The 27462-nt window shown below is 40.8% G+C and overlaps 1 protein-coding gene across 1 annotated transcript in view; it reads right to left on the reverse strand.

Moving 5' to 3' along the window:
* The window catches only part of LOC108704036 (sodium- and chloride-dependent GABA transporter 1), a 72005-nt gene extending 49020 nt beyond the window's left edge, over positions 1-22985 (reverse strand). The window contains exon 1 of the mRNA XM_018240406.2: positions 22884-22985. The gene's annotated coding sequence lies outside the window, so the exon portion shown is untranslated. The remainder of the gene's footprint in view (positions 1-22883) is intronic.
* Between the last annotated feature and the right edge of the window lie 4477 nt (positions 22986-27462).

A 27462-nucleotide genomic window follows, 5' to 3' on the forward strand; every position in this document is an offset into this window, starting at 1 on the left:
TTTTGCTGCAGCCACTGGTTCTGCAGAGTTGGAGAAAGTTTGTATTAAACAATACAAAAACTATAAAATCCACATTAGATTACATGACAACACAGGACCTAGTGCAGTTTGTATATTCTGATTATTAATCAGTCTTGTGTATCGGCTTCTGGCAGATATTATTTGACTTGTGCTGTTTTGATCATTTATGACGATCCCTAAGCAGCCCAGACCACACTGAGCATGTGCACAGTCTTGGTCTTGCAAAGATGTATAACAAAGTTACAAGATGGTGACCCCCTGTGGCCAACTTTGAAAGCATAAATTATTTGTTTGATTAGACTTGTGGTGCAGTAAATTCATGTTTATGTTTAGTATACAAAATACAGCATTTCTAGCCTTATTCTAGTTTACACTTTACTTCCCCTTTAAAAGAACTATGATAAATAAATAATGAAGACCAATTGAGAAGTGGATTAGAATTTGCCATTCTATAACATTCTAAAAGTTGACTTAAAGGTGAACCACCCCTTTAATGCAGGTAGTAGTGGGTACAGGGAATGGGGTAAAGAAGCAAGTCCTTTGACTTCAATGCGTTCGGCAATGATCAGATTCACTAGTCGCTAGAGCAAAGAGGGAAAACACTGGGGCAATACTAAAAATAAACTGCCTTGGACCAGAACATTATTATCCCTCATTCTATTCGGGATCTGCAACAGAAAAAATGGTCTTACCCAAAGGTGGGCCGTGTCGTTCCTGCTTGACTCGATGGTTTAATCAGCCCCTTCTCTGATTGACAGTTTTCTTTGTGATCATACAGACTGAAGGTGTAACATGGGCTCTTTAGGCAGGGCCAGAACTAGGGTAGGAAATAGAGGCACTTAGGGTGCAAATGTGAGGGCAGTAGTTCCATATGAGAGAGTGAATTACCGAAATTAGTGTTGGGTGGGGCTTGTGTGAGTGGTGTCAGGGGGGACACTGAGCAGGGGTGTCAGGCCTAACTTTTGGGTAAATACTATTTGGCTCTGTCTCTAGATACAACTCAAAAATGTCTGAATAATTCTCTGTTCTTTGGGTACAAACAAGACAAATCCTTTAGGAACCCCCTTCTCCAGTAGATGGTCCTTTTAGCCCATGGGTTAAAGAGATATCTATGAGCGAGGTTCTATGTACAATATCCACATATTTCCTAATGGCTGAGCCTTCAGTTAATCCAGTACAGAACCAGGAGATCCATTCGAGATAATTGGAGATATTGGGGTTCTGGGCCATTGATAAAACTCTCTGACCTGCCCTGGAACCTCGGACAAATTATGAAGCTCCACGACCCCTGAGACTGTGGTGACTAGGGATGCACCGAATCCAGGATTCAGTTCGGGATTCATCCAGGATACGACTTTTTTCAGCAGGATTCGGATTCGGCCGAATCCTTCTGCCCAGCCAAACCGAATCCAAATCCTAATTTGCATATGCAAGTTAGGGGCGGGGAGGGAAATCACATGACTTTTTGTCAGAAAACAAGGAAGTACAAAATGGTTTCCCCTTCCCACCCCTAATTTGCAGTCCGATTTGGTTCGGAATTCTGCGAATCTTTAGCAAAGGATTCAGGGGTTCGGCCGAATCCAAAATAGTGGATTCAGTGCATCACTAGTGGAGACAAATCGATTTTTCACTTTTTCTATTCGAGGTTCCGCTCAGCCCCCCCCCGGGATCAGGCACCGGGAAACTGTAATGGACCTTGGGAGCAAGACTTGAGTCACTCAGCAGTCCCAATAAACTGGGGAAAATGGGATGTTTGTTTGTGTAGAAGGACTTGGTCTCCTAAATGAGCTGCACTTTGTGTCACATAGAGAGTTGAAAAGCAATAGATTTATGTCTAATGGGGGGGGGGTCACGCTGTGGCCAGAGAATTTCTCTACAAATTATCCCCTCGCACCTTTATACACAGTGACACAGGGGGACATTTCTCTCCTAATACTTTGACACAATATATTTCATTCCTTACAGTTTCAGCACATTTTTATTGAAGATTTTTTACTCAATTTTTCGCAGTCATAAAGAATTTCAGCATTTAGTATAAAGTTCAACATCGTTTATCCTCTCCAACCCTGACAATATTCATTATGTCCAATAATGTTCAAGATTATCCCACACGATCATGGACTCTGGGTCTGAGAATTTCAGCATCATTTCATTTACATTTTATATGGTAATCTGCACACTATGAAAATAAGATATTGTAATAGAGTCCCCTGTATAACTCAGCCTGCAGCCTTGTGTCTTTATATGGTCACAGAACAACCCCTCAGTGACTTCTAATATCCTTATCATTTACAGTAGGGGGTACATTATACCTTATAATACATGAGTGATACTCAGAGTTCCCTGTATAACTCAGCCTGCAGCCTTGTGCCTTTATATGGTCACAGAACAACCCCTCAGTGACTTCTAATATCCTTATCATTTACAGTAGGGGGTACATTATCCCTTATAATACATGAGTGATACTCAGAGTTCCCTGTATAACTCAGCCTGCAGCCTTGTGCCTTTATATGGTCACAGAACAACCCCTCAGTGACTCCTAATATCCTTATCATTTACAGTAGGGGGTACATTATCCCTTATAATACATGAGTGATACTCAGAGTTCCCTGTATAACTCAGCCTGCAGCCTTGTGTCTTTATATGGTCACAGAACAACCCCTCAGTGACTTCTAATATCCTTATCATTTACAGTAGGGGGTACAATATCCCTTATAATACATGAGTGATACTCAGAGTTCCCTGTATAACTCAGCCTGCAGCCTTGTGCCTTTATATGGTCACAGAACAACCCCTCAGTGACTTCTAATATCCTTATCATTTACAGTAGGGGGTACAATATCCCTTATAATACATGAGTGATACTCAGAGTTCCCTGTATAACTCAGCCTGCAGCCTTGTGTCTTTATATGGTCACAGAACAACCCCTCAGTGACTTCTAATATCCTTATCATTTACAGTAGGGGGTACATTATCCCTTATAATACATGAGTGATACTCAGAGTTCCCTGTATAACTCAGCCTGCAGCCTTGTGCCTTTATATGGTCACAGACCCCTCTGTGACTTCTAATATCCTTATCATTTACAGTAGGGGGTACATTATCCCTTATAATACATGAGTGATACTCAGAGTTCCCTGTATAACTCAACCTGCAGCCTTGTGCCTTTATATGGTCACAGAACAACCCCTCAGTGACTTCTAATATCCTTATCATTTACAGTAGGGGGAACATTATCCCTTATAATACATGAGTGATACTCAGAGTTCCCTGTATAACTCAGCCTGCAGCCTTGTGCCTTTATATGGTCACAGAAAAACCCCTCAGTGACTTCTAATATCCTTATCATTTACAGTAGGGGGTACATTATCCCTTATAATACATGAGTGATACTCAGAGTTCCCTGCATAACTCAGCCTGCAGCCTTGTGCCTTTATATGGTCACAGAACAACCCCTCAGTGACTTCTAATATCCTTATCATTTACAGTAGGGGGTACATTATCCCTTATAATACATGAGTGATACTCAGAGTTCCCTGTATAACTCAGCCTGCAGCCTTGTGCCTTTATATGGTCACAGAACAACCCCTCAGTGACTTCTAATATCCTTACCATTTACAGTAGGGGGCACATTATCCCTTATAATAGTACTGAGTGCCCCTCAGTACTAATTTTCCACCCTTTCCCACTTTATGTTGGATACATCCTGATTAAGTGCCTGTAAATAATAGAACAGTAGAAAGTCATTTAATAGCAATAAGAATGAATGGGCCTGGGATCACTTGCCGTGTGGAACTGACAGTAGACTGAGAGCTGCATGACAGTTAGTGCTCAGCGCTGGTATTGATGGGCTCAGACAAGGTCACTATAAAACAAAGGTTTCATTGAAACCATCCGTCATGGCCACCTACTGCCTTGAAATCCTTACTAATAAATTTGATTTTACTTTTCCTGCATCACCGGAGCTGTCGCCTTATACTTCCCTCTATTTATTACAGCTGAGACAAACAAGGATAATTTGTATTTTTCCACATTTAGTACATTTAATGTATAAAGCTTGAGACCTGGGAGATAAACACTGTACATGTAAAATCACTGAAAGGGACACTTAATATTGTCCAATAATTTTTGATCTAAAAAGCATCACATAGATCTAACCATACTATCTTTGGGGCCCATTTCTGTGTCCAGACCCATGTAATAAGAATGCCTGCTTGTTAAATAAAAAATACAAAACAAAGACCCCTGCAATACTTTCACAGGAGGACAAGGCTCAGCAGAACTACAGATAAAGGACAAAGGACACTCTTTTCAAGACAGCAAGGAACATATTATGGGCAAACAAGTCAGATATTTTGAGAGAGAGGCATGAAGGAGGCCACCACCAACTGCTAGAGGAACATACAGCAGTCACCCTCTAATCAACCACTATAGTAAAAACCACTGATAGCTTATGGAAATATGTTTAACAAACACGCTCTCATTTGATCAACCAACCACCACCAATTGCTAGAGGAACATACATCGGTCAACCATTACCAACTGCTAAAGAATCATACATCAGTCAACCATCAACAACTGCTAGAGGAACATTCATCAACCACCACCAACTGCTAGAGGAACATACATTAGTCAACTACTACCATCTCCTAGAGGGACATACATCAGTAACCCACCGTCAACGTCTAGAGGAACATACAAAAGTTACCCATCATCAACTGCTAGAGGAATATATATCAGTAACATACCATCAACTGCTTAAGAAATAGACAGCAGTTAATCAATCACTACCCACCATTAACTGCTAGATGAATATACAAAAAAAAGAAAAGTTACCCACCATCAAATACTAAAAGAACATATATCAGTTACCCACCATCAACTTCTAAAGAACATATATCAGTTGCCCAGCATCAACTACCTGAGAAGTAAACAGCAGTCACCCTCTAATCAACCACTATAGTAAAAAACACTGATCACTTCTATAGGAAATATGTTTAACATACACACTCTCATTTCATCAACCAACCACCACCAATGGCTAGAGAAACATCCATCAGGCAACCAACCACCACCAACTGCTAGATGCACATATGTCAGTCAACTACCACCAACTGCTAGAGAATCATACATCAGTCGGCCACCAACAACTGCTAAAGGAACATACATCGGTCAACCACCACCAACTGCTAGAGAATCATACATCAGTCAGCCACCAACAACTGCTAGAGGAACATACATCAACCAACACCAACTGCTAAAGGAACATACATCGGTCAACCACCACCAACTGCTAGAGAATCATACATCAGTCAGATACCAAAAACTGCTGGAGGAACATACATCCACCACCACCAACTGCTAGAGGAACATACATCAGTCAACCACCACAAACTGCTAGAGGAACATACATTAGTCAACTACTACCCCCTCGTAGAGGGACATACATCACTAACCCAACGTCAACTGCTAGAGGAACATACTAAAGTTACCCATAATCAACTGCTAGAGGAATATATATCAATGACACACCATCAACTGCTTAAGAAATAGACAGCAGTCAACCCCTAATCAATAACTAGCCACCATTAACTGCTAGAGGAATATACAAAAAATAGTAAAGTTGCCCACCATCAAATACTACCAACTACTACTATCAACTACCTGAGAAGTAATCAACCACTACAGTAAAAACCACTGATCACTTCTTTAGGAAATATGTTTAACATATGCGTTCTCATTTGATCAACTGTCAGGGGAACAAGAGAATTCTCCCACCATCAACAGTTGGGGGTAACAGCTCTCATACTCCCTCAACTCTTACAGCAGAGCTGCCAAGCCTTTTATATGATACATCATTATACAGAATGGGTATAATTGACACCATTTTAAATGATGATTCAGTCCATAGGGAGTCTGGAGTCCATACAAATCCCCTGGAGGAGCAGAATGAGGCCTGAGAACTTGCATTTGGAGTCACCCTCCATCAGCTGCCAGAGGACTGGACCTCAGTTATTATTAGGGTGTCAGTATTACTCACAAAATCACACAATGGGTATATAGAATAGCATTTAACCAGAGTCTCCATCACCTCTACCTTTGTAACATCATAATGAGTTTGGGTTGAGGCAAATCCCTGTTTGGTCAGCAGAGTCTGGAGGAATTTGAAAGGTCCAATCATACGTCATGCTCAGTACTGATAGAGTATTGTATTCAGAGTGTCTACATTATATTTAGTGATGCCTGAATCCTAATAATGGGACAAATGGTTTAAAGAGGAATAAGACCTTCAGCAGAAATGTCAACAGCTCAGAGATACTCTATTTCTATTAAACGTGAGCCAATAAATCTGAATGTACTTGGCTGGGGCTAAGTAGGTCGCGTTTAATAAATCTGCTTCATTTCTCAGTAAGTTTGGGTTTTCTACGTTTCCGACTGAATATAAAACTGCACAGTGGGCAGAATATTGATATTTCTATATACAGAACGGTTTTATGTCATCTCTGCTATATATATATATATATATGCTCATTATTAATGCTCATCCTTAAACAAAAAGAAAGATCGTCAGAAACACAATAAACTGCAGAAATACGAGTAGCCATTCCTGTAAATGGGACCTTGGCGTCACAGGGAACAATAAAATAAATCAAGGGAATGAATGAGAAGAATTGAAACTGTTTGTGCGGAACAAGGGGGGGGGGATTACAGTGTGAATTTGAGGTGTAAACAATGCTGGGCCCAGTTAATCTCAGTAATGATACAATTTAAAGTTTACACAAGGTAAGAGCAGACTTTCATGGGGGGCCACACAAAGGAGGGGTTGTGGGGGTTGTTGGACAGGACCAGTGTTGGACTGGCTCACCGGAATACCAGGAAAACTCCCGGGGGCCCAGGTGTCAGTGGCCCCTCATGCTGCTAAACATTTGGCCTATTTCATGGCCATTCCCTATTTCTATGAAGCTAAATAGATGGAAATATTGGTTTATAGTATGTCAAGAATAGAGACTAGAAGAAAAGAGGTTGAGTGATGAGAATTAGAATAATAGTCCTGAGAGTGGGCCCCTGGTCTAAGGTTTTTGGGTGGACCCCTGGTGTCCCAGTCTGACACTGGACAAGACTAATCTACATCATATTAAAGGTTAACTCAAATGTGAACAGCCCCATTAGATGGATGAAATAGCTCAATGCCAGGTTAGAATGTATAATAGACAGAGAGCGGATAGAATAGAGGTAGAGATGGAAATATCGGGGGTGGTGGGGGCAGAGTGCCAGGAGATTAGGTTGTAGTTTTCAGGAAAGAAACCTAGTTGTACCACTTGATACATTGTATTTACATCTGCCAATCCCATTGTATAGTCTGTGTTTACAGCGGCAGATCGGAGCCGGGGCATCATTTAAACCTGACATGTGAAATTGCTCCAATCCATCAGTGAGTGTGGGGAAGGCAGGAGCCATTAATATGCAGCGCAGGCCCTTCCACTACAGCAGTTACATTATCTTGTGTTCCACATCCCCCGTTGCCATGGTAACCAGCATCCCTCCACCAAGTCTGTTATTACGGCCATTACACGCTTTTGTGCTCTCCCGTGCCAAGGCTATCATTCCCGGCTCTTTCAACTTCACAGTTTTAAGTGCATTTCGGATGCACGGAGCAAGCCATGAAATAAGGCAAATTATTCAGTCCCAGTAGATAAGCGAATCTGGCTGCGCATCCCGATACGGCCAATTAAATGCAATCAGTACCCAATGACATAACACACTGTACAGATGCCCAGATTAGAGCAGCGCCTCATAAAATACCTGCGGCCAAAACCAACAGCTGATCCACGAGTAACACATGGTACCATAGAACTGCTCCAATGTAGTATTTGTACCTATTATTTCACCCTCCAGTATATTAATGGAACAGGTGCTCGATAACTAGTGTCCCTCATGAGCTTTATACCCTACACTGGTTTTATTGGGGGGGGGTATATTTTGTGTCAGACTGGGACACAAGGGGCCCACCCAAAAACCTTATCCCAGGGCCCACTCTCAGTACTATTATTCTTCATCTCCTCACTCGACCCCTATTCTCCTGTCTATTTTCTTTACATACTATAATCTATTATTCCTTCTATTCAGCCTCTTTGTTCTCATAGAAATAGGGAATGGCCATGAAATAGGCCAAATGTTTAGCAGCATGAGTACCTGGTATCCTGGTATCCTGGTGGCCCAGTCTGACACTGGGTATATTCTGCCTTTATGGCTAGTGGTTATGGCTCTACATTGCCCTTCCATTGTCTGGAAACTTAGAGAGAAGTCATAGACATATAAAGAACATTAGGAAGGTCTTGGGAGACACAAAGGTCTCAGAGCAGCGCTGTCCAATGTTTCCATATAATGGGACTATTATTATGAAAATGGCATCCAGGGAGAGAGAGAGCCCATTGGAGCTCTTGAGCAATCTGGGGGTTAAATAATATCTTGGAGAGCCTCCAGTTGGACAATATTGTCTCAGAGAGCCTCCCACCACCCCAACTTGCATCCATTCCTCTTCCCTTCCCTCTTCCCTCATTCAGATTTCTTGATCTTTATCAGGTCTCCACTTATTCTGTCGCTGCCCCCATTGGGTTATTCTCCCCAATAGTAGTGTCACATTTAACTGGGAGTCCAATCCTTTCTCGGCTCAGAATCCCTTTGAATTATCCATCACTGAGATATTCCACGGGGGTCCAAATGCAGTTGCGTTCAGAGGGACTCAAACTGATGTTGGTTGAACCCATGCAGGTTGACCTTTATTGTCTCCTTGAAAATTTGCAAAACTACCCAGCCACCATATAACCATCATCATCATCATCATTGCCCGGTGCCCTGACTTTGTCCACTCTTAGGACTTCATGGATGAATCTGGTTTCTCCTCTGCACGCAGAGAGGGATCATGGAGTAGGATCTACTGGGTTTGTCACCCAACTCTATTGCATGGTCCTGATCTGAAAGGAATATTCTGCGGGTAGTCTGAGCAGTATATTGTCCATGGAGTAACAGCTTCATTTGAGGCCCAGCAGTCACTATCCTGCTATCTCTGTGCCTTCAGGCCTGTTTGAGAAGCTCTTGATCATTATGGGTGCTATGTGCCATCATACAGTCCTCTATGCTTGTACTTATAATAACAGTCTATGGAAAGTTATGGCAATTACAAATCTGAAGAAAATTTCAAGGAATATTTGCCTACAATTCTCATTATCCTGTACCCAAGAATTTCCATTGCATCTAAATGCTGGAATGTTTTTCATAATCTCCCAGAATACAGAATGCTACAAAATTCTTAATCCTTCCAGATCCGTAATATTAGAATATTCTTTTAATCTTTACATTTTTGACTGATTCTTTCATCAATATTCTTCAGACACCCATGTGTCCCTTATACAGATTTAGGGTGCACAAGGCAACAAGAGGGATACCTGGTAGTAGGAGTCGATATTAGAATTGAGGGGTGTTGGCACCCCTATTCCCACCAGTGTTTTTGGCTTTCATTCAGGGTCAGGATTAAGGAAAAGCTGAAGAAGCACATGATTTTGGTGCCACTAGTGGGGTGCAATTGGGCACCAATACTACTTGGCCTGGCACTGCTTGGTGCCCCACATCATCTAAAGTCCCCTTATTCAGAAAGCTTCTTGATCTAAGCATTCCAGATACGGATTCTGGTTTATTGGGATTGGATTGCCAATAACATGGATTAATTAATTCCCATCAAGTACAAGGTCTTGTCTTAATTCGGACTCTATGGGAAATGACATTCCTGTATCTGGGAGCTTTCTGGATAACAGGTTTACACATAATAGATCTCATTCCAGTTTCAACAATGGGCCTTACGAGCCCGAATTCCTTAGGTCTGGGATGCGAGGAGTTAATGTTTCCCGCTCGGTACAGAATGGCTGTAAATTCGCGATTGACATGGAAAAGCTTTATTTCGCTTTACAGGTTGAAGCGACTCATGAATATGAATCAGGGAGTGATAACAAAACAATAAAAATGCAAAGCAGGATTTTACTCGTCGCAATGTAAATTCCAAAGTCGGACTCGACAATGAAGTGGGATTTTTTTTTCTCTGCAGTCTGATTCGGAAAATCAAAATGTTCCAATTGGGAAACGTTTTCATTTTTATTTTTAACACTTTGTGCTTCTCTTATTGGGTTCATGATATAAAATTCTCTTCTTGGGGTTGGACTCAGCAAACCCGGACTCACGTACCTCAACTCTGGACTGATATTTAGGCAACTCCATTAACATTGGGAGCGAATCTTCCTCCCTCTCTCCTTGCCGACGGGGGACAAATGTAACTGTTCCCTTTCACTTCATCTCCTCCCGACCCCTTATTTATCCTTCTCTCTATAACTGGGTCATGTCCTCCCTCCATAACATTGGTCAGTCTTTCCTACATTAAAAAACATTGGGGTAACAGTCACCCTGCTATAGTTCCAGGGGTACCCAGGGTACAAATAAGCACTCACCCCAAATCTCCCCCTAACTGACCTCCAGACTGGGCCCCCTTAGCTCATAACAAGGTTACAGATATATAGAAACATTGGGGTGTCACCCTGCTATAGTTCCAGGGGTACCCAGGGTACAAATAAGCACTCACTCCAAATCTCCCCCTAACTGACCTCCAGACTGGGCCCCCTTAGCTCATAACAAGGTTACAGATATATAGAAACATTGGGGTGTCACCCTGCTATAGTTCCAGGGGTACCCAGGGCACAAATTAGCACTCACCCCAAATCTCCCCCTAACTGACCTTCAGACTGGGCCCCCTTAGCTCATAACAAGGTTACAGATATATAGAAACATTGGGGTGTCACCCTGCTATAGTTCCAGGGGTACCCAGGGTACAAATAAGCACTCACTCCAAATCTCCCCCTCACTGACCTTCAGACTGGGCCCCCTTAGCTCATAACAAGGTTACAGATATATAGAAACATTGGGGTGTCACCCTGCTATAGTTCTAGGGGTACCCAGGGTACAAATAAGCACTCACCCCAAATCTCCCCCTAACTGACCTTCAGACTGGGCCCCCCTTAGCTCATAACAAGGTTACAGATATATAGAAACATTGGGGTGTCACCCTGCTATAGTTCCAGGGGTACCCAGGGTACAAATAAACACTCACCCCAAATCTCCCCCTAACTGACCTTTAGACTCCAAATCTCCCCCTAACTGACCTTCAGACTGGGCCCCCTTAGCTCATAACAAGGTTACAGTTATATAGAAACATTGGGGTGTCACCCTGCTATAGTTCCAGGGGTACCCAGGCCACAAATAAACACTCACCCCAAATCTCCCCCTAACTGACCTTTAGACTGGGCCCCCCTTAGCTCATAACAAGGTTACAGATATATAGAAACATTGGGGTAACAGTCACCATTGTTATTATTATTTTATTAATAGTATTATTATTATTATTATTACAGTCAATAAAATGAAACCATTTCAGAATAAATATTTCTTATTTTGGTCTTCTCTGACACATCAGTGTATAGCTGGACTCCATGCCACAAAGCAAGACACAACTGCTGTGTCAACCTGCCTGTCTAGGGACATGGGGAGACAGTTTACAGGGTAAGTGAACCACAGAACTTTATTGTGGGCTTAACATGTCTCCATGTCTAACTGTGCAGGAATGATCTACAGGTATGGGATCCATTATGCAGAATCTCATTCTCCAGAAAGCTCGTACTTGCGCTTGTCGCTTGTACTTGATCCCAACTAAGATATAATTAATCCTTATTGGAGGCAAAACCAGCCTATTGGCTTTATTTAATGTTTATATGATTTTCTAGGCTTAAGGTATGAAGATCTAAATTACAGAAAGATCCATTATCTGGAAAACCCCAGGTCCTGAGCATTCTGGATAACAGGTCCCATAGCTGTAGAATCTAAAATGTGGCCCCACAGCAAATTAGGGCCCCAACATATCCAGATGTTGTCCTGTTTTACCAATATATACAAAATATACAAAATATACAAAATATACAAAATATACAAAATATACAAAATATACAAAATATACAAAATATACAAAATATACAAAATATACAAAATATACAATATCTACATCTCATGTCACACTGAAGCAGATAAATGTATTGTATCCCAGTGTCACATCACATAAACTACATGACAAATGATCTCAGAAACAAACTGACAATCACTAATAAATTATTTCCATTCAAGGGGAAAAAACCTCATTTCTGCTACAGATGTTATTCCCTGTTCTTTTCCATTTAGACTCGTATTTTATTCGCTGATGTATTCATGAGAAACAGACGTTGAAGAGCTGATTAGCGAGAGGCCTCAGTATTTATTCCCTTTCAAATGCCTCATCCCAAGAAAGAATCTGATTGGGGCGATGTTCTCATGCGGTTCTATAGAGACACTGCCCTACGCTGGTGAAAGCCGGAACTGCAACTCTATTCTTCTCTAGATCTGCCAGAAAGTGCACACGTCCCATTGTACTCATCTGTATAAACACTACAACTTTGTAAATTGTAGAATTGCTTAAATGAGTTAAATTGGATTTAAAAAAAAAAAAATATATATATATATATATATTTAATATAATATATTTATAAATGGATTTATTAATTTATTGAAATTGTTTGATTTCCCCTCATGACTGACAGTAGGTAGAGCCTAGTAAAGTTTTTGCCTGAGCCATGAGGCCTTAGGTGAAAGGGGTGGTTCACCTTTACATTATAGAATGGACAATCGAAACAACTTTTCAATTGGTCTACATTATTTTTTTATATATATATTTTTTAATTATTTGCCTTTTCCTTCTGATTCTTTCCAGCTTTCAAAAGGGGGACCCCACCTAAAAAACCTAAACATGCTTGGTAATGTTATTGCTATATATTCCTCATCTTTCTATTCAGGCCTCTCCTATTCATATTCCAGTCTCTTATTCAAATCAATGCATGGTCGCTATGGTAATTTGGAACCTAGCAACCAGATGGCTGAAATTACAAACTGGAGAACTGCTGAATAAAAAGCTAAATAAGTAAAAAAAAACACAAATAATAAAAAATGAAAACCAATTGCAAATTGTCTCAGAATATCCCTGTCTACATCATAATAACAGTTAATTTAAAGAGGAACAACCCGTTTAATGGTATATCTAGTATAAGTAATTCTAAAGCAGCAAGTAACCATTGAAGATGTTTCACTACTCATCCCAGCAGCTTTGCCCTTTAATGGCATTTGTACAGGCCATTTACTACTGGGCCCTTAGGGGTGCAAACGTGCACCCCTTGGTGCTCATTCAATTCAGATTTGGACTGCCATCTGCACCTCTGGACTCCATGAATGAGAATTGGTCTGATAAGGGGTTAGATCCTCTAGGGCAGGGATCCCCAACCTTTAGAACCCATGAGCAACATTTAGAAGTAAAAGGAGATGGGGAGCAACACAAGCATGAAAAATATTCCTGGGGTGCCAAATAAGGGCTGTGATTGGCCATTTAGTAGCCCCTATGTGGATTGTCAACCTATATTGAGGCTCTGTTTGGCATTACACCTGGTTTTATACAACCAAAACTTGCCTCCAAGCCTCAAATTCAAAAATAATCTCCTGCTTTGAGGCCACTGCGAGCAACATCCAAGGGGTTGGAGAGTAACATGTTACTCACGAGCTACTGGTTGGGGATCACTGGTCTAGGAAGTATGATGTAGTAAGGCTACAATGGCTTCCCCAAGGAGAGTTAATTTGTACACGAGGACGAGGATTTGTCAATTTTTCTAAAGCAATCTGTTTTATGTTAAAAAACATAAATGTAAAAAAATATATAATGATATAAATGTATAATTGCCACAATATTCTTAAGGTAACAGGTGCATTCCATGCAATTCCACTACAGAGGCCCAGAGTAACCAGTTTTATTGTAATCAGAGTTAAGTACAAGCTTCTGTTTTATTATTACAGCAATGGGACCTGTTATTCAGAATGCTCAGGACCTGGAGTTTTCCAGATAATGGATCTTTCCATAATTTGGATCTTCAAACCTTAAATCTACTAGAAAATCATATAAACATGAAATAAACCCAATAGGCTGGTTTTGCCTCCAATAAGGATTAATTATATCTTAGTTGGGATCAAGTACAAGCGACTGTTTTATTATTACACAAAAAAAGTCATTTTAAAAAATTTGACTTATTTGGGTAAAATGGAGTCTATGGGAGACAGCCTTCCCATAATTCGTAGCTTTCTGTATAATGGGTTTCTGGATAAAGGATTCCATACCTGTACAGAGGAAAAGGAAATACTTTTTAAAAATGTCAATTATTTGCATGAAATGAAGTCTATGGAAGATGGCCATCCTGTAATTCTGAGCTTCCCCGATAATAGGTTTCTGTATAACAGATTCTGGTAGGGATGCACTGAATCCACTATTTTGGATTTGCTGAACCTCCGAATCCTTTGCGAAATATTCGGCCAAATACCGAACCGAATTTGAATCTTAATTTGTAATAAAAAGTCATGAGATTTCCCTCCTTGCCCCTAATTTGCATATGCTAATTAGGATTCGGATTCAGTTTTGGCCGAGCAGAAGGATTCGGCCGAATCCGAATCTATCTGAAAAAGGCTGAATCCTAGCCAAATCCCGAACCCTATCCTGGATTTGGTCCCTATATTTTGGTACAAAACTGGTTATGAACTTGGTGAAGATCCGCCGGACCCCATCTGAGTGATTTTGCACCACGCTGAGTGTCTACTAAAATTATAGTTAAAAATGTAAGACGATAAAATAGAATTATTGTTTTTGTTTCTGGGGCTAATGGGTGCTGGAGATTTTGTACTTTACTTGGGTGAACTCATATTTCAATAGCCTTAGACTGCAGTAGTAAAAAAAACCGAGAGAAAAGATTGATTTTAAATATTTTTAAATATTTTCCATCGTATGCTCTGTAATTTAAGAAAAAAAAAAGACAGTGAATACTTTAGAGAAATAATCCCTGCTTCCATCAGCTACAAAGAGAAGAATTCAGACACCAGGGAGGATTTGGAATTAACTGACTCATTTGATGTCAAATAAATCCACCTAAACTTTCCCAGCTCAGCCGACTGATAACTTTTTTTGCTGATTAATTGCCAATAATGTCGACTTTCCCTCCGCTAGAAGATTTCAGCCTCATTAAGCGGCGGTTTCGAATATTTCCATATTTCAGTGGATTATTTCACACGGCCGCCTTCTTCTAATGCCATATTTCTCGGCGGCTCCTTGGGTGATGATTTAGACACTAATAAAAATGAAGACTGACGGTCTCAGAAAATCATCTTCTACTTGTTTCCAAAGAAATTCATTTATGGGGGGGGGGAAAAAAAAAGAACTGTTTGCGCCATTAGGCAAGAAATTAGATAATGACTTTTTGAGTATCAAAACCACTTCCATGATGCTCAGGTCAAGGTCCATTAAAAAACGAAGATACATTTCCCCTCGGTATTTCAGTAAAATAAAAACAAAAAATAACAAATGCTTCAATAAATACATGTACATAATATAGAGATCGGAGAACTGGAATCGGGTTGTCCTCAGCTGCTCCATCCTCCTTCCCAACAAATGACAAGGTCACTCAAGTCATCTCTGTTGGCCGGTGGCTCGGAGGAACGTGTCTTTCTTTTAGCAAGTGTCACTGATGGATCAAAACTCCAAACATACAGTCGTTGTGATGTTTCTATTCCCTCAGGCAAAATTACTTGATGTTTTTCCCCCATGATGACGGCTTTTCAGCTTCAATGTCAAGTCACCTCTTTTTCCTTGGGATTTGATAATTATTGATTTGTGTTGGTGTTGTTTAGAATTCCGAGCAATATTTCCTATATTTTCCTTGTGTTTGCACTTGAAAAGAAAACATTTGTAGAAATGTATCACCAGTTGAGGATGATTCATTTTCAGGGATAAAATTTGTATGTGAATTTGTAGGAGATGTGACTTGGGAAGGGTTCCATTGAGAAGGTCATCAAGAGAGAAGGGTTAAAGGGGAAGAAGAGGGGGGTTTGGGGAGAAAATCATTGGCTGATTGCAAAGTGTAGGATGAGAAGATTGAAGGGGAAGGATATTATGGAAAAGAAAGATAATTGTGACTGAGGCTAAGGTGAACCTGATAGACTTGTCATAGATGACTATTCTGCTTATAGATTACTGCTGACAGAACTACTGGTCCACTACCCAGGGAGATTCTGTAGGAGCAGCCAATCAGATAAGGTCTCCTGAAATGTTAAGAGACCCATAGCCTTGTTAGATCTAGATCAATACATCTCAGCCAATCAGCTGCTCTCTCCTAACGGTACCAAACAGATACCCAAGTGATGATTCTCTATGAGACATTGACCTAATGGACATCTCACTCAATTTTCAATGGGCATTTTATTAAAGACTCAAAAGAATTTGAAGACCCCACCCCCTCCACAATAACTGCTACTTGGGTTGTGTCTGCATATCCGTGTGTGCTTTGTCAAGCAGATGATTTATGCATGCGCCGCTGAACTGCGACCTTTAAGCCCTATGTCCACAAGCCGTTTCCATTAACGCAGGTCCTCAAGGGCCCCTAATGTCACCGACTCTCTTGGAATCTTTGCTGAAGGACTAGTGAACTAATTACTCATTTAGATGTCCACATTAGCCTCATCATAATGATGATCATCTAGTGTTCACTTACTGTTATTTTGGGTCTCAATGTGGGGGGAGGGGTTTAATTTTGTACTGTGTACCCAGTAGTTCAGCCATAATATATGCAGGTCCTGTGCCAGGACCTGCATTTATCTGTCAGTTTATGTGTGTAACCCGTTTTACCTATGAGCCCTTCAATTGTACAACCCAGAGGAACATATTGGCACTTTATAAATTCTTGCTAATAATAATAATAATTGTGAAAATCAATACAAAGCCCCTATTTGCAGCCATTGCACAACTGAACCATGACAGATTCATTTAGGAGTAATTAGCCTTGGAACACAAGGATTGCTTCAACATCTAGAAATTGGGCTCTGATGGGTCACCCGGTTCCACCCTATCACCATATCCCATTTTTTTATGGGGAGCGGTGCAGAAGCCCCAAGTCCATCATGAATCCAGCTTGAAAGTAGGTAGGGGCAGCATCAAACTGGGGGGGTTCTGTGGCCCCTTGGCCTAGTGCCTTAGGGACTTGCACACCTTCCGCCCAGGCCCCTCACTCCAGCCACAAACCCCTCCACCTTCCTGGGCCTTCCACTTCTGCCCCCCCACACCTTATTCATTTTCCACCATGCAGGGTAAGAAGTCAGGGGGGAAGCTTTCATAGTTTTTCTGCCAGGGAGCGGGTCTGGGTCAGTGGGGCCCATATGTGCCAGGGCCCGCTGGGTTCCCCTGGCCCAGTCTATCCTTGAGTAGGGGTTGAATGACTCTGCCAGCCTAAAGGGGTGGGTTAGAAATAGTTCCTCCAAGTCAAGTTACACAATCTGAGGAATCAAGTACCTCTGTGCAAAAAGCCAAACCTAATAAAACAAGTAACCAAATATTTCTACTTCTAGACCAAGCTTCTCCCAGGACACTGCTGGGTATCATCGCTGCACACATTTAGGATTTTTATGAACTAAAGCTTCTTCTAATGAGAAGGTTTTGATACCAAGGATGCAACATAACACGTGAGTATCATGACCTACATTTCCTTCTGCAAAGAAACTCCCCAAAGCTTTCTATTGAGGTTCCCCATCCCTTCCCTACAGAATACAGCCACTTGCACTAGAACTAAATTCTAAATACTATAATGTCATCCCACTACAAACTTTTAGTCTGTTCTTTGAAGTCATCGTTGGTCATAAAAAATCCAGTAGGACTTTTGGAAAGTGCTTTGGGGTGTGTAATGGTCAGGGCTCTGGAGCCTTCAATGTTACTGTACCCAATGTCATGAATAGACAGGTAGTACCAACTCTCCTGAGAACCAATGAAATAAAATGTAAAAAGCATCACCAACACTGACCACTCAACAAGCTGCATTACTTTCTTCTGTGTTATCAGCTTCCCGACCCATCCTAATGTACCAACCGCATACACCGCAAATCATTCCCTAAATAACTGAATCATTTCAAAGCAGCTTTTTCTGGAAACCGTTTCTCTTGATTTCCATGAAACTGATTCATTCAGATGACAATGAAGAGCAATATTGCACCAACTGACATTAAGGGGGTTACTGACTAAAGGTCGAGTTGTGTTTTCTCAAAAAAATTTAGTTTTTCAAGTGTAGTTTCGCTAAAAAACTTGAATTTGTCAAGGGGAAAAAAAACCTCGAATTTTTCAAGATGCATTTTGACCGAAGCTGCAAGAAGTCCGAATCTGAAAAAACTCCAGCTAAAACCTGCCAAATTCATGAAAAAGTCAATGGCAGAGGTCTCTTTAACCATTTGAAGATGTTTTTTGCCTTCATGATTTGTGGGGGTTTTATGCTGGTTTTCACTTGAAAACTCAATAAATTTGTGTTTTTTTTAGCCTATAAACTCCAGGTATGACAGTTTTTAGCATATCAACTCCATAAATTCGAGGTATTCAAGATTTTTTAGCCTATAAATTCCATAAACTCAAGGTATGGCAGATATTAGCCTATAAACTCCAGAAATTCGAAGTATTCAAGATTTTTTAGCCTATAAATTCCATAAATTCGAGGTATGACAGTTTTTAGCCTATAAACTCCATAAATTCGAGGTATTCAAGATTTTTTAGCCTATAAATTTCATAAACTCAAGGTATGACAGTTTTTAGCATACTGTATAAACTCCAGAAATTCGAGGTATTCAAGATTTTTTAGCCTATAAATTCCATAAATTCGAGGTATTACAGTTTTTACCCTATAAACTACAAAAATTAGAGGTATTCAATTTTTTAGCCTATAAACTCCATAAATTCGAGGATTATTATTTTCATATTTTCAATTTTTCATAAGATTGTGACCATGTGTTGCTACATTGTGTCTCTGCACAGGGAACTCGTTTGCCTCACAGACATAATCCAGATTCGAAGGCGCGTGGAGGGGCCCAGACCATCTATTACTTATTTACCGTCTCTTGGGTTTTCCGGAATTGTAAAAAATCAACAAACAACATGAAATCCAAGTCACAGCAGAATCAAAATAAATATCCTCTGAAGCTTACAACACATTTCATACCAGCTACTTGTAGCTTTATCAATATTTAGCTTTGATTGATTCCCATGGGGAAATCTAATATTCATATACCCAAATTTCCCATGTGATCATATTTATATCATATTGTGGAATCCATCAATTTTTGCCTTTACAAATTAAACACAATTACAGACACCCTCCAACACTGCATCGGATACAATGTGCACTTCAGGTCTTTTCCCAATCCCATTTACTTGTAATATATAAATACTGGTATGGGACCTGTTATCCAGAATGCTGGGGTTTTTACGGATAACAGAGCTTTCAGTAATTTGGATCTTCATACATTAAGTCTACTAGAAAATCATATAAACATGAAATAAACCCAATAAGCTGGTTTTGCTTCCAAAAGATTAATTATATCTTAGTTGGGATCAAGTACAAGCGACTGTTTTATTATTACAGGTATAGGACCTTTTATCCAGAATGCTTGGGACCTGGGGTTTTCCAGATAACGGATCTTTCTGTAATTTGGATCTTCATACCTTACGTCTACTAGAAAATCATATAAACATTAAATAAACCCAATAGTCTGGTTTTGCCTCCAATAAGGATTAATTATATCTTAGTTGGGATCAAGTAGAAGCTTCTGTTTTACTATTACATGTATAGGACCTTTTATCCAGAATGCTTGGGACCTGGGGTTTTCCAGATAACGGATCTTTCTGTAATTTGGATCTTCATACCTTAAGTCTACTAGAAAATCATATAAATATTAAATAAACCCAATAGTCTGGTTTTGCCTCCAATAAGGATTAATTAGATCTTAGTTGGGATCAAGTACAAGTTACTGTTTTATTATTACACAGAAAAAGGAAATAATTATGAAACATTTGATTATTTGATTAAGATGGAGTCTATGGGCGACGGCCTGTAATTTAGAGCTTTCCTGATAATCATATTTTTAGATGTTATTTTTCATCTCATTGGCACGTGCCCTTTATGATTCCAAAATGCAATTATCCACTGCAAACACTCACTAATGTATTAATAAATATACTGAATTAAAGGGGCCCAATAGAAAGAGTCCCTCTGTTATTCAGCAGTCTGATGGTAAAGACTCATTTTTCACGGTTTTCTAGAACGATTCCCAGTTTATTGTATTCCTGGTTGTCGGATTGGAAACACAGGGAATCGCTGCAGAGCATTAAATACACTGCTTTGTCGTAAGAGGTTTGTGTTTTCTACCAAAAATCGACTTTGAAATAATAATAATTACAATTATTTATTTTTTCAAAACAACCTTTGAGGGTCAAACTAAATATTGCCGTTTCCCAATTCCCGGCACATTCATTACCAGCGGCTCTTTGATTCCCCCCCTTCTTTTCTTTCCCCCCTTTGTAACCCCTTCTGGGCAGGTGTTGCAATTAATTAGAAACAAAAGCCCAGGTCAGAGACGGGGTCGGCGCTGCTGCAGGAGGAATTCAGTCGATTTCTTGGATTCATGGAATAAAAGCTGCGACCAACACGGGCGAATTTACATTCAAATCCTTTATTAAGTCCCAATCTAAAAAAAAAATCTGTTCTGCTAATGAACATTTTCCAATAAAATCCCATTGAATTTTTTTTTTTTTAGAATTTTTAGACAGAGAAGCTGCTCTTCATTCCTCGGGGGCAATATTCCTCAATATAGAAATTGATGTCACGTATTCTCACTGGCCTGATTTATTTTAACATTTTTTCCCCTTTTCTGAGCTGAGTGATAATTACTGACAGTAAATATATTTATATTTATAATAACGAGTTGCAAAATCACATTTTTTTTTTTAAAAAAAAGTCATTATGTGAAAAAGACAAATTTGCTGCTTGTCGCTCCAATTTCTCCAGCGTCCGTCTCTTTCTACGACTCAAATGATCAAATGCTAATCCCCCCCCCCAGAAAAGCTCCCCCCGACAGCTCCGACATCTCATATGTGAGTCTGTTATTTCATTTAATGACCATTTGTGCCCATCACCCGCTGAATGGATCGTTTTTATTGTCATGAGGGGGATGAACTGATTTGTGAAAGAAAAATATGTGATCATGTGTTTTTATCAATAAAAAATATATAATAAAATAATAATGTTATTATATAAATATATTTAGAAATGTAATGAATTAAATGAAAATGACAAAAATAAACACATATATAATATATAAAAAAAAACACATATCAGCAAGTCTGTAGTTATAGTTGTGTTTGCAAGAAATTCATGATTATTGGGATTATTTTGTTAAAAACTTTCATTTCTAAGAAAAAATTCGATTACTTTTACAGTAAAAAAGAAATAAACTCAGTCTGTGGCTGGTTGATAATATTGAGAAGATATTTCTAAGCAGCAATTTTTGAAACTTGCCTAGAGATCACTCCGTGGGGGGCTGTTGATGTTGGCTGAGCTGCTGGGGGGCTGTAACTGTTGGGGGGCTGTAGCTGCTGGGGAGCTTTAACTACGGGGAGGGGGGGTTGTAGCTGATGGGGTGCTATAGCTACTGGGGCTGTAACTGCTGGGGGTCTGTTGCTGCTGGGGTCTATAGCTATTGGGGGGCTGCAGCTATTGGGGGTCTGTAGCTTTTGGGGAGCTTTAGCTATTGGGGGTCTGTAGCTATTGGGGTCTGTAGCTATTGGGGGTCTGTAGCTATTGGGGGACTGTAGCTATTAGGGAGCTGTAGCTATTGGGGGTCTGTAGCTATTTAAGGGCTGTATCTGCTGGGGTCTGTAGCTATTGGGGGTCTGTAGCTATTGGGGTCTGTAGCTATTGGGGTTCTTTAGCTATTGGGGGACTTTAGCTAATAGGGAGCTGTAGCTAGCTGTAGCTATTGGGGGCTGTAGCTATTTAAGGGCTGTATCTGCTGGGGTCTGTAGCTATTGGGGGTCTGTAGCTATTGGGGTTCTGTAGCTATTGGAGAGCTTTAGTTATTGGGGGTCTGTAGCTATTTAAGGGCTGTATCTGCTGGGGTCTGTAGCTATTTGGGGTCTGTAGCTATTGGGGGCTTTAGGTATTGGGGGACTGTAGCTATTGGGGACTGAAGCTTCTGGGGTCTGTAGCTATTGGGGGTATGTAGCTATTGGGGTTCTGTAGCTATTGGAGAGCTTTAGTTATTGGGGGTCTGTAGCTATTTAAGGGCTGTATCTGCTGGGGTCTGTAGCTATTGGGGGTCTGTAGCTATTGGGGGCTTTAGGTATTGGGGGACTGTAGCTATTAGGGGGTTGTAGCTATTGGGGGTCTGTAGCTATTTAAGGGCTGTATCTTCTGGGGACTGTAGCTATTGGGGGGCTGTATCTGCTGGGATCAGTCCAACACTGAGCAGCAAGACAATGCCATTGCCTATGACTCTCACACAGTATTAATGTGCCAAATGCATTTTTTACAACTGTCATTTAATTTAAAACCTAATCCCCATTTGTCTGCCCCGTAACTAGGAAGGGTCTCTGACCTCATTGATCTATTGGGTTTGTGATTGAGTTTGATGGAGTCGCCATAGACTTAATGTTAACCAGTAACATGTGTAGCAAGAAGCTCATTATTGTACAAAATAAGTAAATACAAAGTGATACAAAGGTTCTGCTGCATAAAACACACGAGCCGAAAAGCATCTGGAAATATCGACTTTTTAAGGAAAATGTTCACAATTACACACAGAAGCCAAAGCACAAATATAGAAAGTTAATTGCAATGAGAGAAACCTACCTGCGCCAGATGCAGTCGTTGTGTCATGTTTCTGTCCCTTTCAGCTTCACAATGTAACAATTCAGCCTCTCTCTGCATCAAGTCTTCAGCTCCAACCTCCCCATCAGTCCTAGACACACCCCTCTCTAACTGTCAGCTGCTACTCGCCAGCTCGGAGACACGTATCACAGGCGAATAGTTAGTTCCGCAGACTTGTATGTAAATTCACATTGATATTTCCATTAAATTCCATCAATAGGAAATCGGTTGCTCCTTGTACAAGAAATAATCTACTTCTGTTTGGTTGGTTATTAATGGGACATCGTCTTACCCAAATATTGCAAAATATATCGATACTAAAGGTCATCATAGAGCTTCATGACCACATAAAGGCATAATGTTTATACAGGGAACTCATGTATTATAAGGATAATGTACCCCCTAGTATAAATGATAAGGATATTAGAAGTCACTGAGGGGTTGTTCTGTGACCATATAAAGGCACAAGGCTGCAGGCTGAGTTATACAGGGAACTCTGAGTATCACTCATGTATTATAAGGGATAATGTACCCCCTACTGTAAATGATAAGGATATTAGAAGTCACTGAGGGGTTGTTCTGTGACCATATAAAGGCACAAGGCTGCAGGCTGAGTTATACAGGGAACTCTGAGTATCACTCATGTATTATAAGGGATAATGTACCCCCTACTGTAAATGATAAGGATATTAGAAGTCCCTGAGGGGTTGTTCTATGACCATATAAAGGCACAAGGCTGCAGGCTGAGTTATACAGGGAACTCTGAGTATCACTCATGTATTATAAGGGATAATGTACCCCCTACTGTAAATGATAAGGATATTAGAAGTCACTGAGGGGTTGTTCTGTGACCATATAAAGGCACAAGGCTGCAGGCTGAGTTATACAGGGAACTCTGAGTATCACTCATGTATTATAAGGGATAATGTACCCCCTACTGTAAATGATAAGGATATTAGAAGTCACTGAGGGGTTGTTCTGTGACCATATAAAGACACAAGGCTGCAGGCTGAGTTATACAGGGAACTCTGAGTATCACTCATGTATTATAAGGGATAATGTACCCCCTACTGTAAATGATAAGGATATTAGAAGTCACTGAGGGGTTGTTCTGTGACCATATAAAGACACAAGGCTGCAGGCTGAGTTATACAGGGAACTCTGAGTATCACTCATGTATTATAAGGGATAATGTACCCCCTACTGTAAATGATAAGGATATTAGAAGTCACTGAGGGGTTGTTCTGTGACCATATAAAGGCACAAGGCTGCAGGCTGAGTTATACAGGGAACTCTGAGTATCACTCATGTATTATAAGGGATAATGTACCCCCTACTGTAAATGATAAGGATATTAGAAGTCACTGAGGGGTTGTTCTGTGACCATATAAAGGCACAAGGCTGCAGGCTGAGTTATACAGGGAACTCTGAGTATCACTCATGTATTATAAGGGATAATGTACCCCCTACTGTAAATGATAAGGAGTGCACCCTCCTACCCTATACCTTGGGTATCATACCGTGGTACAGAATGAGGTGCAATTAACCCTCTCCTTAACGTTTGACTTTGGGCTGCCACTAGAGGACTGTACTACTTTGCTATGAAACACAACTTTAAATGAATGATGTGACATAACATTTATATGGATATAAATAATAAGTTAAACGTGGCTCTTACGTACAATTGGATCTCATATTCACTGACAGCTTTTTGGGTTCCACGCAGGAATGTATAAGGAATATAAAGGTTCCCGTGTGCTGTGTGTGCCGGTTCATATGAAATTCAATGGTATAAATATTCTCACAAAGCCTAATTCAGTTCCTTTTACATTAAGAGAAATGAATGGTGAGCTCAGGGTTAATTCCTCCTGCCGGTCGCCTGTGTATTTATCATCATTTCTACATCGGTTTTACTTCTCCTTATTTATTTCATTTCATTACTTCATTATTTATTGGGGGTTATTACCTTTCTGGATCCATTGTTATAAACTGCCCCGTGTGAAAGGCAAACAGCACCAATTCTAACACAGACACAAAATGAAATTTATTGTTATTTATTATCAGGAAAATACTAATTGGCTCTGAAACTGGATTTAATTTGTCTGATCTGAGATTGAAATTCAGAATTAGATTTTTAGAAAAAGCCTCAATCCTCTGAGGAATTGATACAATATTTCAGCTGAATGTGCAAGAATTCCTTTAAGATTTCATATTCTTACAGTAAATCCTCATTTTTTTGTTTCAACTGAGTAAAAACAATTTGACTCTGTGGCTAATGTGACCGGCTTGCAGTGCCGGAGTCCTGGGCTTCATTCTGCCCAAAACAATGTCTGCATGGAATTTGTTGTTGTCTCTGTGTCTTTCCATCCACATTCCAATTACAGGCAGGTTAATTGGCTTCTAATAAAATTGACCCTAGTGTGTCTTTGAATGTAATAGGGACCTTAGATTGTAAGCTCACTGGGGCAGGGACTGATGAGAATGTGATAGGGACTTTAGATTGTAAACTCACTGGGGCAGGGACGGATGGGAATGTGATGGAGACCTTAGATTGTAAGCTCACTGGGGCAGGGACTGATGGGAATGTTAAAGGGACCTTAGATTGAAAGCTCATTGGGCCAGAGATTGATGGGAATGTGATAGGGACCTTAGATTGTAAACTCACTGGGGCAGGGACTGATGGGAATGTGATCGGGACCTTAGATTGTAAACTCACTGTGGCAGGGACTGATGGGAATGTGATGGTGACCTTAGATTGTAAGCTCACTGGGGCAGGGACTGATGGGAATGTGATAGGGACCTTAGATTGTAAACTCACTGGGGCAGGCACTGATGGGAATGTGATAGGGACCTTAGATTGTAAGCTCACTGGGGCAGGCACTGATGGGAATGTGATAGGGACCTTAGATTGTAACCTCACTGGGGCATGGACTGATGGGAATGTGATGGGGACCTTAGATTGTAAGCTCACTGGGGCAGGGACTGATGGGAATGTGATAGGGACCTTAGATTGTAAGCTCACTGGGGCAGGGACTGATGGGAATGTGATAGGGACCTTAGATTGTAAGCTCACTGGGGCAGGGACTGATGGGAATGTGATAGGGACCTTAGATTGTAAACTCACTGGGGCAGGGACTGATGGGAATGTGATGGGGACCTTAGATTGTAAGCTCACTGGGGCAGGGACTGATGGGAATGTGATGGGGACCTTAGATTGTAAACTCACTGGGGCAGGGACTGATCGGAATGTGATAGGGAACTTAGATCGTAAGCTCACTGGGGCAGGGACTGATGGGAATGTGATAGGGACCTTAGATTGTAAACTCACTGGGGCAGGGACTGATGGGAATGTGATGGGGACCTTAGATTGTAAACTCACTGGGGCAGGGACTGATCGGAATGTGATAGGGAACTTAGATCGTAATCTCACTGGGGCAGGGACTGATGAGAATGTGATAGGGAACTTAGATCGTAAGCTCACTGGGGCAGGGACTGATGGGAATGTGATGGGGACCTTAGATTGTAAGCTCACTGGGGCAGGGACTGATGGGAATGTGATGGGGACCTTAGATTGTAAACTCACTGGGGCAGGGACTGATGAGAATGTGATAGGGAACTTAGATCGTAAGCTCACTGGGGCAGGGACTGATGGGAATGTGATGGGGACCTTAGATTGTAAGCTCACTGGGGCAGGGACTGATGGGAATGTGATAGGGAACTTAGATCGTAAACTCACTGGGGCAGGGACTGATGGGAATGTGATAGGGAACTTATTTTTTGGACCTGTACCCAACCCGTACCCGCAACCTGCAATCCGCAACCTTGACCCACAAACCAAATTCTTACCCACTTGGACCTGCTACCAGACTCGACCCGCAAGTACCTTATCCGCGACCCGGACCCAGGACCTGCTGACCATCAAGAATCAGGAAGTGCTGTCATTGTAAACCGGAGGTGACATCATCGGAAGTAGGTGTGATCAGAATAAAGGAGTAAAAATCGAATTGAGAAGACCCGCAGCCTGACTGCAAACCATCAGAACCACCTACTCACTGCAGGACTGTAATTCAGGCCATTCCTATTCATATTCCAGTCTCTTATTCAAATCAATGCATGGTTGCTAGGGGAATGGTAGTGGGAGAAAAATCATGTTATTGGTATTGCATTGACGCGGCTCAATGAGTTACGTAATTGGCCAGTAAAGAGAGGTTTTCTATTTAAATGTTAAACAAGATTTAAATGCCGATATGGAGAAGACTGAAGCCATAATGGCAGAACTCTTCTCACAATCTAAGGCAACAGGCAAGATATTTGTGTATTAGGGTTACAGCCCCCCACATGTCAATGACGAGATAAAAACCTGCCAGAAATAAGTGGTTGTAAATTTGGGGAAAGTTTTGATACAGGGCAACTACTGGAATAGGGGCACTGCCTAAACATTTTCATGCCTTTTAAGTAATTTCTGCATTTCATGTCACTGCATATAAATGTAACCCATTCTACACCCCTTTGTTGGTGTTAAACTCCACGTGTGGCACTTACCTGATGACACAGGACAAAC

The sequence above is a fragment of the Xenopus laevis genome, chromosome 4L, assembly GCF_017654675.1.
Source record: "Xenopus laevis strain J_2021 chromosome 4L, Xenopus_laevis_v10.1, whole genome shotgun sequence".
NCBI classification, from domain to species: Eukaryota; Metazoa; Chordata; class Amphibia; order Anura; family Pipidae; genus Xenopus; species Xenopus laevis.